Raw genomic sequence first — 12,081 nt, 5'->3', positions numbered from 1 at the left:
ATATAATATATACTGTATATATATCTTATTGTAATTTATTGTTCTTTAATGTATTTTATGTATTTATTTTTTATTGCAAAACAGCGCAGAATAGGTTCTTCTGGCCCTTCGAGCTACGCCACTGAGCAATCCCCAACAACCCCGATTTAACCCTAACCATAATTACAATGACCAATTAACCCTCTAACTGGCACGTCTTCGGACTGTGGGAGGAAACCGGAGCACCCGAGAAACCCGTGCATTCCACAGGTAGGACATACAGAAGACGCTGGGATTGCTTCAATCCCTGACGCCCCGAGCTGTAATTGCACTGCGCTAACTGCTATGCTACCGTTGCGCTCAATGCATGTATCGAACTGTACTGCTGCAGCAAAACGTAAAGTTTCATGACATATTCCAGCGATGTTGCACCTGATCCTGAAGCTCGATTTTCACCATTGTGCAGACTATCTCTTTTTTCTACAGTACCTCTTCTAATAGAAAATCAGAAACATTCAAGACTTAGCCACGGCTCTCTAGCTGGACACAGGTATAAAGGTGCTTCTACATCCAGTCATTGAACACAGGGCACAGGACAGAAAATATATTGTAGCATCCTTCATGCTGTTCGTATTTGGTGGTATGTAGTGGATTTTGGATGTCGTATTGCTTTTGGCTTCAAACATAGAATAGTACAGTATTTCTCAAACAAGAGAAAATCTGCAGACGCTGGAAATCGTCTCTTGTTAGTGATTCGACTGCTACACTGCAAAGCATCTTCCAGGGATGCCTATCCTGAAGAAGTTCAAATCTTCCCTTCGAAGGGAGTTCAGTGAATCCCTCTCTCACTGCTCCCTCTCTGTGATCTCTGCTGCCTTGCGATGACTCTCCCTTCTCCAGCCCTGTATCTCTTCTATCAATCAACTTCCCTGCTCTTTCCTTCACCTCTCTCCCTCTCCCGGTTTCACCTATCGCCTGCCACCTTGTATTTATTCCTCCCCTCCCCCCAACTTAGTCTGACCTCTCATCTTTTTTCCAGTCCTGACGAAGGGTCTTGGCCTGAAATATCAACTTGTTTACTCATTTCCATAAATATCACCTAACCTGCTCAGTACAGTATTTCTGTTGTACTCCCTTTTGACTACCATGTTTTGCCAAATTAATTAAACTAGTAACACAATCTCTAACTGTACTCAGTGGCCAATTTATTAGATACCTCCAACACCTAATAAAGTGACCACTGAGTGTAAATACTAAACTAAACTCTTGCGTTTGGTACATATCCCTCCATTCTCTGCACATTCATGTGCAAGCCAAAGAGCCTCCTAAACTTCTCCATCATATCTGACTCCACACCACACCTAGCAGCAAATTCCAGGCACCCACCACCCAATGTGTAAAGAACTCGTCTTGCACATCTCCTTTGAACTTACTCCCTCTCACCTTAAATGCATGCCCTCGAGTATTATATAACTCAACATTGGGAAAAAGATACTTTATCTCTGAGGCCTCCGTTCATCAGGGTCCACCATGGATATTGCATCCTAGCTGTCTAGATACATAGAACATAGAAACCCTGCAGCACAATACAGGCTCTTTGGCCCACAAAGCTGTGCTGAACATGTCCTTACCTGAAAAATTACCTAGGGTTACCCATAGCCCTCTATTTTTCTAAGCTCCATGTACCTGTCCAGGAGTCTCTTAAAAGACCCTATCATATCCGCCTCCACCACAATCCACGCACTCACCACTCTCTGCGTAAAAAACTTGCCCCTGACATCTCGTCTGTACCTACTTTCAACCACCTTAAAACTGTACCCTCTCGTGCTAGCCATTTCAGCCCTGGGAAAAAGCTTCTGACTATCCACACAATCAATGCCTCTCATCATCTTATACACCTCTGTCAGGTCACCTCTCATCCTCCGTCGCTCCAAGGAGAAAAGGCCAAGTTCACTCAACCTATTCTCATAAGGCAGGCTCCCCAATCCAGCCAACATCCTTGTAAGTCTCCTCTGCACCCTTCCTATAGTTTCCACATCCTTCCTGTAGTGAGGCGACCAGAACTGAGCACAGTACTCCAAGTGGGGTCTGACCTGAGTCCTATATAGCTGCAACATTAACTCTTGGCTCCTAAACTCAATCCCACGATTGATGAGGGCTAAAGCACCATATGCTTTTTTAACCACAGACTCAACCTGTGCGGCAGCTATGAGCGTTCTACGGACTTGGACCCCAAGATCCCTCTGATCCTCCACACTGCCAAGACTCTTACCATTAATACTATATTCTGTCATCATATATGACCTACCAAAATGAACCACCTCACATTTATCTGCCACTTCTCAGCCCAGTTTTGCATCCTATCAATGTCCCACTGTAACATCTGACAGCCCTCCACTATCCACAACACCTCCAACCTTTGTGTCATCAGCAAATTTACTAACCCCTCCCTCCACTTCCTCATCTAGGTCATTTATAAAAATCACGAAGAGTAAGGGTCCCAGAACAGATCCCTGAGGCACACCACTGGTCACTGACCTCCATGCAGAATATGGCCCATCTACAACCACTCTTTGCCTTCTGTGGGCAAGCCAGTTCTGGATCCACAAAGCAATGTCCCCTTGGATCCCATGCCTCCTTACTTTCTCAATAAGCCTTGCATGGGGTACCTTATCAAATGCCTTGCTGAAATCCTTATACACTACATCTACTGCTCTTCCTTCATCAATGTGGTTAGTCACATCCTCAAAATATTCAATCAGGCTTGTAAGGCATGACCTGCCTTTGACAAAGCCATGCTGACTATTCCTAATCATATTATGCCTCTCCAAATGTTCATAAATCCTGCCTCTCAGGATCTTCTCCATCAACTTACCAACCACTGAAGTAAGACTCTCTACTCCCTTTCTTAAATAATGGAACAACACCTGCAACCCTCCACTCCACCAGAACCTCTCCCGTCCCCATTGATGATTCAAAGATCATCGCCAGAGGCTCAGCAATCTCCTCCCTTGCCTCCCACAGTAGCCTTGTATACATCTGGTCCAGTCCTGGTGACTTATCGAACTTGATGCTTTCCAAAAGCTCTAGCACATCCTCTTAATATCTACATGCTCAAGCTTTTCAGTTCACTGCAAGTCATCCCTACAATTGCCAAAATCCTTTTCCGTAGTGAATACTGAAGCAAAGTACTAATTAAGTACCTCTGCTATCTCCCCTGGTTCCATACACACTTTTCCACTGTCACACGTGGTTGGTCCTATTCTCTCACATCTTATCCTGTTACTATTAACATACTTGTAGAATGCCTTGGGGTTTTCCTTAATCCTGTCCGCCAAGACCTTCTCATGGTCCCTTCTGGCTCTCCTAATTTCTTTCTAAAGCTCCTTCCTGCTAGCCTTATAATCTTCTAGCTCTCTATCATTACCTAGCTTTTTGAACCTTTCGTAAGCTCTTCTAGATATGCAAAGACAGGGCAGTATGATACGGAGAGTAAGCTGTTGCCCATGTAACAAGCACCACCCCCCCACATTTCTGATGAACCCAAAGGAACAACAGATATCGAAACAGTTTGGCACCAGCAGCTTCACAGGAGTTGCCAGAGTCAAGCTCAATGGTCTCCAGCTCTATAGTTTTCCTCGGGGTTTACCCCCAAAGCCTTCCCCATGAATGGGTATAGCTGCAAGGCAGTGAAGTTTTGAGATCAGAGCTTTCCTTCTTCTAGATGAGCTGCCAGCCACGGCTGACAATCCCTAAGTGCCTGAAGTGACTTGTTTTAAGGTGCCAGTAACCCACTTTTTCCATTCTCCTGTCAGTAGAAACAGTTCCGCTGGGCTTGGAACCAAGTCACACATGAAAGCCAGAAGCTGGACTTGGTTATCAGAGGCTATTCAAGGTGCACGCCATTGGGATCATTTAATAGGTAGTGGGAGCTTATTCCCATTACCACCCCCGGCTATAACAACCTTAAGGAGCCACCCTATCTACACCTCTCATAATCTTATAAACTTCTATCAGATTTCTCCTAAACCTCTGCCACTCCAGAGAAAAGAACCCAGGTTTGCCCAATCTCTCTTATAGCATTTCTTTGAATCCAGGCAGCACCCGGTAACCCTCTTCTGCACTCTCTCCAAAGCCCCTCCATCCTGCCTGTAATGAGGTGACCAGAAGTGCACACAATAAGGGCCAATGAAGCCCACAGGTGAGCTGCTCTTGCTGTACAATGAGGCACATCCAGATGACATCCATCACTAGAATGAGTCTCCGGAGCTCACGTCATCTGTGCAGCGTCCCAATTTTAATTCCCATCCCCATCTCATTCCAACGTTGGTCCAAGGATTCCTCTTCTGCCATGATGAGACCGCTCTCAGGTTGAAGGAACAACACCTCATTTTTCATCTGCATAGCCTCCAACCTGATGACATGAACATCAATTATTCCAATTTCCCGTAATTTTCCCCTCTCCCTTCCCTCTTCTTCAATCCCTCACTCTGGTTTCTTGCCTTTTCTGCTCACCTGCCTATCACCTCTTGCTGGTGCCCCAACTCTTTCCTTTTTTCCCATGGTCCACTTTCCTCTCCTATCAGATTCCTTCTTTTTCAGCCATTTGCTTTTTCCACCTATCTCCTCCCAGCTGCTTACTTCATTCCTGCCCCCACCTGGCTTCATATTACCTTCTAGTTTGTCCTCCCTCCACTCTCCCCCTCCCCAACCCTGCACCTACTTATTCTGGTATCCTCCCCCTCCATTTCCAGTCCCCATGAAGGGTCATGGCCTGAAATATCGACTCTACTCTTTCCCTTCGATGTTGCCTTGACCTGCTGAGTTCCTCCAGCACGTTGTCTGTGTTGTACTCAATCTTGTTTTTTTTCTCTGCCAATAACCGAGAAAGATACACTTAGCTTGACCTTTGTTATCTGATATAGTGCTAATTCGGTTCCAAGGTGAGACGTTGCAATAGTGCAGCACTTAGTGCAATTTTTTTTACAATGCCAGCCAGAGGTCAAAAATCAGGGTTCAATTCCCATTGCTGTTTGTACGTTTTCTCTGTGACATGCGGGTTTCCTCTCGGTGCTCCGGTTTCCTCCCACATTCCAAAGACGTTACAGTTCTAACTGTTTGAATCAGTGAGGTGTGGGCATGCTATGCTAGGTGGTGAGATGTGGGCATGCTATGCTAGGTGGTGAGATGGGGCATGCTATTCTAGGTGGTGAGATGTGGGCATGCTATGCTAGGTGGTGAGATGTGGGCGTGCTATGCTAGGTGGTGAGATGGGGCATGCTATTCTAGGTGGTGAGATGTGGGCATGCTATGCTAGGTGGTGAGATGGGGCATGCTATTCTAGGTGGTGAGATGTGGGCATGCTATGCTAGGTGGTGAGATGTGGGCATGCTATGCTAGGTGGTGAGGTGGGGCATGCTATTCTAGGTTGTGAGATGTGGGCATGCTATGCTAGGTGGTGAGATGTGGGCGTGTTATGCTAGGTGATGAGATGGGGCATGCTATTCTAGGTGGTGAGATGTGGGCATGCTATGCTAGGTGGTGACAATTGCATGCCACCCAGCAGAATTTTTGCTGATCTGATTTGATGCAAGTGATTTATCTCAGGTGTACTTCAACGTACATATGACATATGAAGCTGATCTTTGAATTTTGACCCTAGTTCTTCCCATTAACTTAATGACAGAGCAGACTCGATGGGTCAAATGACCTAATCCTGCTCCTATATCTTAAGGTCTTAACACCCTCACCTAAAACTCTGGAATAAAGGATTTGATTTCACTGTAGAAGATGTTGCCTGGATTGGCGAACTTTAGTTAGAAGGAGAGATGGCACAGGATGAGTTTGTTCTCCCTGGAGTATTAGGAGCTGACAGGTGATCTAATGGAGGTATAAGTTGGGTAGGAAGTTAAAATCTTTATCCCTTGGAAAAGGGCTAATACATCATGAAGGATCACACCCAACCTGCTCAAGGACTGTTTGTCCCTCTCCCAGCAGGGAGGAGGCTACAGAGTCAATAGACAATAGACAATAGACAACAGGTGCAGGAGTAGGCCATTCGGCCCTTCGAGCCAGCACCACCATTCACTGTGATCATGGCTGATCATCCACTATCAGTATCCAGTTCCTGCCTTATCCCCAAAACCTTTGATTCCACTATCTTTAAGTGCTCTATGCATCTCTTTTTTGAAAGCATCCAGAGACTTGGCCTCCACAGCCTTCTGGGGCAGAGCATTCCATATATCCACCACTCTCTAGGTGAAAAAGTTTTTCCTCAACTCCACTCTGAATGGCCTACCCCTTATTCTTAAACTGTGGCCTCTGGTTCTGGATTCACCCATCAGTGGGAACATGCTTCCTGCCTCCAGCGTGTCCAATCCCTTAATAATCATATATGTTTCAATAAGATCCCCTCTCAGCCTTCTAAATTCCAGAGTATACAAGTCCAGTCGCTCCAATCTTTTGACATATGACAGTCCCGCCATCCCTGGAATTAACCTTGTGAACCTACGCTGCACTCCCTCAATAACAAGAATGTCCTTCCTCAAATTTGGAGACCAAAACTGCACACAGTACTCCAGGTGTGGTCTCACCAGGGCCCTGTACAGCTGCAGAAGGACCTCTTTGCTCTTATACTCAATTCCACTTGTTATGAAGGCCAGCCTCCATGCCAGGATTACCAGACACAAAACCAGTTGCTTTCCCCAAGCAGTAAGGCTGATCAACACCTCCACCCATTAATCCACCCCCACTACCCCCAATCACCACTAATTTATTATTTCCTGTCAGTCACCCTATGTACAGACACTCTTGTGCCTAGTGTCACTTTATGGACATACAATCAATTTATGTGTGTAGTCTATCTTATGTATTTATATTTATTGTTTTTTTTCATTATTATAGTGCTCTTTATCTTATTGTGATTTTTTTGTACTGCATCAGAACCGGAGCAACAACTATTTTGTTTTCCCTTACACTTGTGTATTGTAAATGACATTAAACAGTCTTGAATCTTGAAAGGGAATAGTTTTAAGGTGTGAGGGAGGAGATTTAAATTCAGTTTAGTTTATTGTCATATACACCAGGGTGCAATGAAATTCCTTGTTCATGTGAAGATAACGGAGTGAACAATATACATGGGAACAATAAAAATAATGGACAGCACAGTACCATAGCAGTTAATGTAACACTATGACAGCCTCAGCGACCCGGGTTCAATTCTGCTGATGTCTAAAAGGAGTTTGTGCTGTGCTATGTTCCATTTGGGTCGATCTTAAAGAAGGCTGAAGGGTTGGCACAACATCGTGGACCAAAAGGCCTGTAGTGTGCTGTGATGTCCTATGTGCTCTGAGTTCATATGTTCTCCTCGTGACTGCAAGGGTTTCCATTGGGTGTTCTGGTTTCCTCCCATGTTCCAAAGATGTATGGGTCAGTAGGTTAGTAAGTTAATTGGCCACATTGGTGTAATTGGAGTGAAGGCTCGTTGGGCTGGATAGCAGTGGGGAAGAAGCTGTTCTTGAGCCTGGTTGCCCGGTCTTTGAAGCTCCTTTAAAAGGGATCTGAGGATAAAAAATTTCACACAGAAGGTGGTTGATATAAGAGTGAAAGAGTGTGGATAAGATGTTGGTGGGCCTTGAGGACCTGAGTTATCGGGAAAGATTGAATAGGCGAGGACTTCATTCCCTAGAGCGCAGGACAATGAGGGAAGATTTGATAGAGGGATACAAAATTATGAGGGGTACAGATAGGGTAAATGTAAGCAGTGGCTGGGTGAGACCAGAACTAGAGGTCATGGGTTAAGGGTGAAATGAAGTGTTTAAGGGGAAGAGGAGTGTGAACTTCTTCACTCAGAAGGTGATGAGAGCGTAGAATGAGCTGCCAGCGGAACTGGTTGATGCGGGTTCGATATCAACATTTAAGAGAAATTTGGATAGGTACATGGATGGGAGAGGTATGGCTGGCTATAGGCGATGGGACTAGGCAGGTTAATAATTCAGCAGGGACTAGGTGGGCTGAAGAGCCAATTTCTGTGCAATAAGTTTTCTATGACCCTATGGTACCTGGAACTCGCTGGCAGAGGAAGTGGTGGATTCAGGCAATGACTTAGAGGCATTGAGACTAACACCTAAGTAGAAGAGTATGGTTTCAAAGTGGGAAAACGAGTTTACTGAAGAAGGATAAAAAGGGTCAGTATGGAAAACATGGGTTAAAAGGCCTTTTTTTACACTGGGACAACTCTATGAATCTACAATGTTGACATAAAAATCAGATAGACATTTGAGGGGGAGCAAACTGCAGAATCCTGTCTGCAAGTTCGCGCTGAGGACTGAATTTTGGAGGCCCAGAGGAGACCTGTCTGTGTGTGTGTGTGTGAATGGGACGGTGGGTGGGAGGGATTAAAGGAGCTTGTTTTGTTGTTGCTATTGCCTGTGTTGTTCTGCCGAACATTGTGGATGTGCTATGTTGGTGCCCATATGTGTGGTGACACATGCAGGTGGCCACCAGCACACCCGTGCTGGAGGTTAACTCAAACGACACACCTCTCTGTAGGTTTCGATGTACTTGTGCTAAATAAATCTGAATCAGAAACAAAAACAAAAAAGTGGGACAAATTGAAGAATTCTTTGAAAGAGCTAACAGAGACCAAGGAGGTAAATGGCCTCCAGCACTGCGGCCCATAAATCTGAGTGATCATGAGAAACAACGTTGTGAAGAATTTCTCCACCGGGTAGGGAGTGGAGGAACAGAGGCTTTGAGGGGGATTTGTGTACAGACTTTGGATTTAATCCAGATTGCATAGAAGATTCAACTTGGAGTAAGGTTCCAAATAGAATTTTTTTCCCATCGATCTAACAACTAACTAAAACATGATCAGTGAGGAAGTCATTTTGCTGGTCAATGAATGTTCCTGGACACTGGCTCTCTGTTCGATTATTTCTTTGATAAAGTGTACAGGAGTAACACAGTGAGCATTTCGAAATAGAAACTCAATTACATTTCTTCAGACACTTGTCGGACTCTGGGGCGAAATCTCCAGGCAGTATCTATGGCAATGAATAAATGTTTCGGACCGAGACCCTTCTTCAGGACTGTAAAGAAAGAGAAAAGATGCTGGAATAAAAAGGAGTAGGGGAAAGGGAAGGATGATAGCTAGAAAGTGATGAGTGAAGCCAGGTGGATAGCAAGGATTAAGGTCTGGAGAGGAAGGCATCTGGGCAGGTGAGAAGAGCTGAGAGGACAGAGTGAGGAATAGAAAAAGAGGGGAGGTGATGGAATTTTTTTTAACCAGAAGGAGAAGCTGATATTCATGACAACAGGGTGGAGGATACCCAAACGGAATATAAAGTATTGCTCCTTCACCCTGAAGGTGGCCTCGTCATGGCAAAAAAGGAGCTCATGGACCAACATTTTGGAATGGGAATGGGGATTGGAATTAAAATGTCTGGCCACCAGGAAGTTCCATTTTGGCTGACGGAACAGATGTCCTCGACAAAGTGGTTCCCCAGTTTGTGGTAGGTCTCACCAATGTAGAGAAGGCAGTTTCAGGAGCACCAGACACAATAGACGACCCCAGCAGATTCACAGGTGAAGTGTTGCCTCACCTGAAAGGACCTGTGGTCTAGGGGGCGTCCCGATTGGCTCGAGGTGTTGCTGCTTGTGCTGCTTTGCTCAACAGTTTAGGAATGCTACGTTGGTGCTGGAATGTGTGCTGACATTAGCTATCTGCCCCCAGCACGTCCTTAGGTTGTGTTGGTTTTTAATACAAACAATGCACTTCACTGTATGTTTCAATGGATGCAAGATAACTGAATGAATCTGCATCTGAACCCAATGGCAGTAACGAGAAGTTATGTCTCAGATAGTGAGGGTCTTTTACGAACCTCTTGAAGATGTGCACATGATGGAGCTGGCTGAGTTTACGACTTTCTGCAGACTTTCTATCCTGTGCATTGGAGCCTCCATGTCAGGTTGTAATCACCTCCATGATACATCTGTAGAAATCTGCTAGAATCTTTTGTGACCTACCAAATCTTCTCAAATTCCTAATAAAGAATAGCCACTGACATTTTCATTTCCAGTGTCTCCTGCACATCCCTTTTAGGATATGGCCAAAGCAGATTATGTTAGCAGCTGCACAGGAGGTTTCTCTGATTAAATTTGAAAATAAGGACCAAATGTCTGGTCAAAAAGGAGAGAGGCAGTGAAGTCTAGGGAGGAAATTCCAGAGTGAGGGGACGTAGAGTCACCAGTGAAGGGATGGTTAGATTGGGAAATGATCAGGACGCCAGAAATGATGGTGTGTCAAAGTTCAAAACTGTCGAGATTCCAAAGAATTATTAGTCTGTAGGAGATTATAGAGAAAAGGATGGAGTGATTAGAATACAGGGGGAGGGGGAAGGAATATCTTAAATCGAATTCTTGCTTAATGGGGTGCCAAGTCAATGTGTGAGAGTGAATGGTGGACAAAATTTAGCACAGAGGCATCAGGAATTTTAAGACTAGCTCAGGCACAGACAGCAGTAGCAGGGAAGTAAACTAGATCCGAGCTAGAACTGTCGATCCCAGTGGTAACTCGGATGAGGATTCAGTGGCGAATGAGCTCAGGCTGGGGAGGAGTCAGGCTATTGTTTGTGTGTCCTGCTAGGCAATGCCAGAACCTGTACTTTCGAAAGCGGACGTGGTGTGACTGAAACAATTGCAGCGTGTGACTGAATATCTTTGCTCCTGCCTGTTCCACAAGTGGTAGGAGCCTCGGGCATAAATTGCTTGGCAGCTACGTTCATTGGCATGGCAACATTCGGTCTTTCCAGGGTCTGCTTGTTGCAGGAAAATTTACAGCGAACAATTAATGTTTCCACTTCACCAGTGAGCTGTCCGTGAATTCCTTTGACTGTGCACTAGCTGAGTCGATCTGTTCATTTTCCGATGCTTTTCTTCATGACGTCGCCAAGAAGGATTGAGTAGAGGCTTTCACATTGACAGAATGCTCACAATTTCTGGCTACATCCTGAATCCCAAACTGCACTCAACGGGCAAGGCAGAGCAGAACTGACAAGAGAGCTTAGCCCGGCTTCTAGGATTACAAAGACGCTCTCTGCTGAAGGTTCTTGGTCTATAAATCCATTGACTTGTTTACAGATCAAGCAAGTTAAAGACAGCTGCAATTTGTCATTGGTTCTTTAACCCACCAGGTGTTACTTTGTAAATGAGACGGAAAACAATTCAAGTTGGGCTTGAGTAAACACTGGAATCAGCTCGTTGCTGAGTGACTGATTGTTGGTTAATTGTAGATAGCTTGTGTTGAGCAACATTCCCCCCCCCCCCCCCACTGAGGATGCAGTCACTGGAAGACCTTTTGTAAGTTACTGAGGCCTGTAAATACTTCCTGTGAGTGTTACATCTGCGTAGCTTCCCCCTACACTCCTGTCGGTTTTCTACATGCCTTTCCCATGAGAAGGCATCCTGTGTTGCCGGGAATCAATGTGCAGAGATTACAGCTGCTGTCTCACTGCGCAAGTGATGTCACTTGGCCCATTTTTGATAAAGGCGTGGGGGTTGAGGGACCTCTGTCCATCCCACCTGGGTGGGCACAGGTGGGAATCTGGCAGCCAGCTGGCAGACAGCAAAGGATCCCTGATGACATGACCGTTGATTTCTCTGACTTCTATTAATTTCTCCACACTCCCTTCCCATTCTCTCTTTCTCTATTTCCCATTCTTGCTCCCATCTTAACTCTTCTCTTCACCTGCCCATCACCTCCCTTTGGTGCCCTCCTCCTTCCCTGACTCCCATGGTCCAACTCTCTCGTCTATTAGATTACTACTTCAGCCCTTGACCATAAGACCAGAAGAGAAAGGAGCAGAATTAGGCCATTCAGCCAAATGAGTATGCTCCACCCTTCCATCATGGCTGATTTATTGTCCCTCTCAACCCCGTTCTCTGACCTCCCGTCCCTGATAGGAATCAAAAGGGTGGTGTGACTGGTGTCCTGAGCTGCCTGTATTTCAATGCAAGAAGTATCATAGGAAAGGTGGGATAATAGTTCTGAAGATGAGGTAACTAGTTTACAAACAGAGGAGAGATGCAGTGAGGAGAGGATGT

At 45.3% G+C, this 12,081-nt stretch overlaps 1 long non-coding RNA gene across 20 annotated transcripts in view; it reads left to right on the top strand.

Moving 5' to 3' along the window:
• Positions 1 to 12,081, top strand: part of LOC140198802 (uncharacterized) — a 325,008-nt gene that overhangs the window by 14,148 nt on the left and 298,779 nt on the right. Inside the window, exon 2 of one of the 20 annotated variants that reach the window (XR_011886247.1) lies at positions 85 to 249. The exons of the other annotated variants lie outside the window; for them this stretch is intronic. This is a non-coding gene — a long non-coding RNA (uncharacterized lncRNA). The remainder of the gene's footprint in view (positions 1 to 84; positions 250 to 12,081) is intronic. 20 annotated transcript variants of the gene reach the window in all.

Source organism: Mobula birostris, chromosome 6, assembly GCF_030028105.1.
Source record: "Mobula birostris isolate sMobBir1 chromosome 6, sMobBir1.hap1, whole genome shotgun sequence".
Lineage (NCBI taxonomy): Eukaryota > Metazoa > Chordata > Chondrichthyes > Myliobatiformes > Myliobatidae > Mobula > Mobula birostris.
Note: the sequence above shows the minus strand (reverse complement) of the source record. Positions and strands in the feature narration are given on the sequence as shown.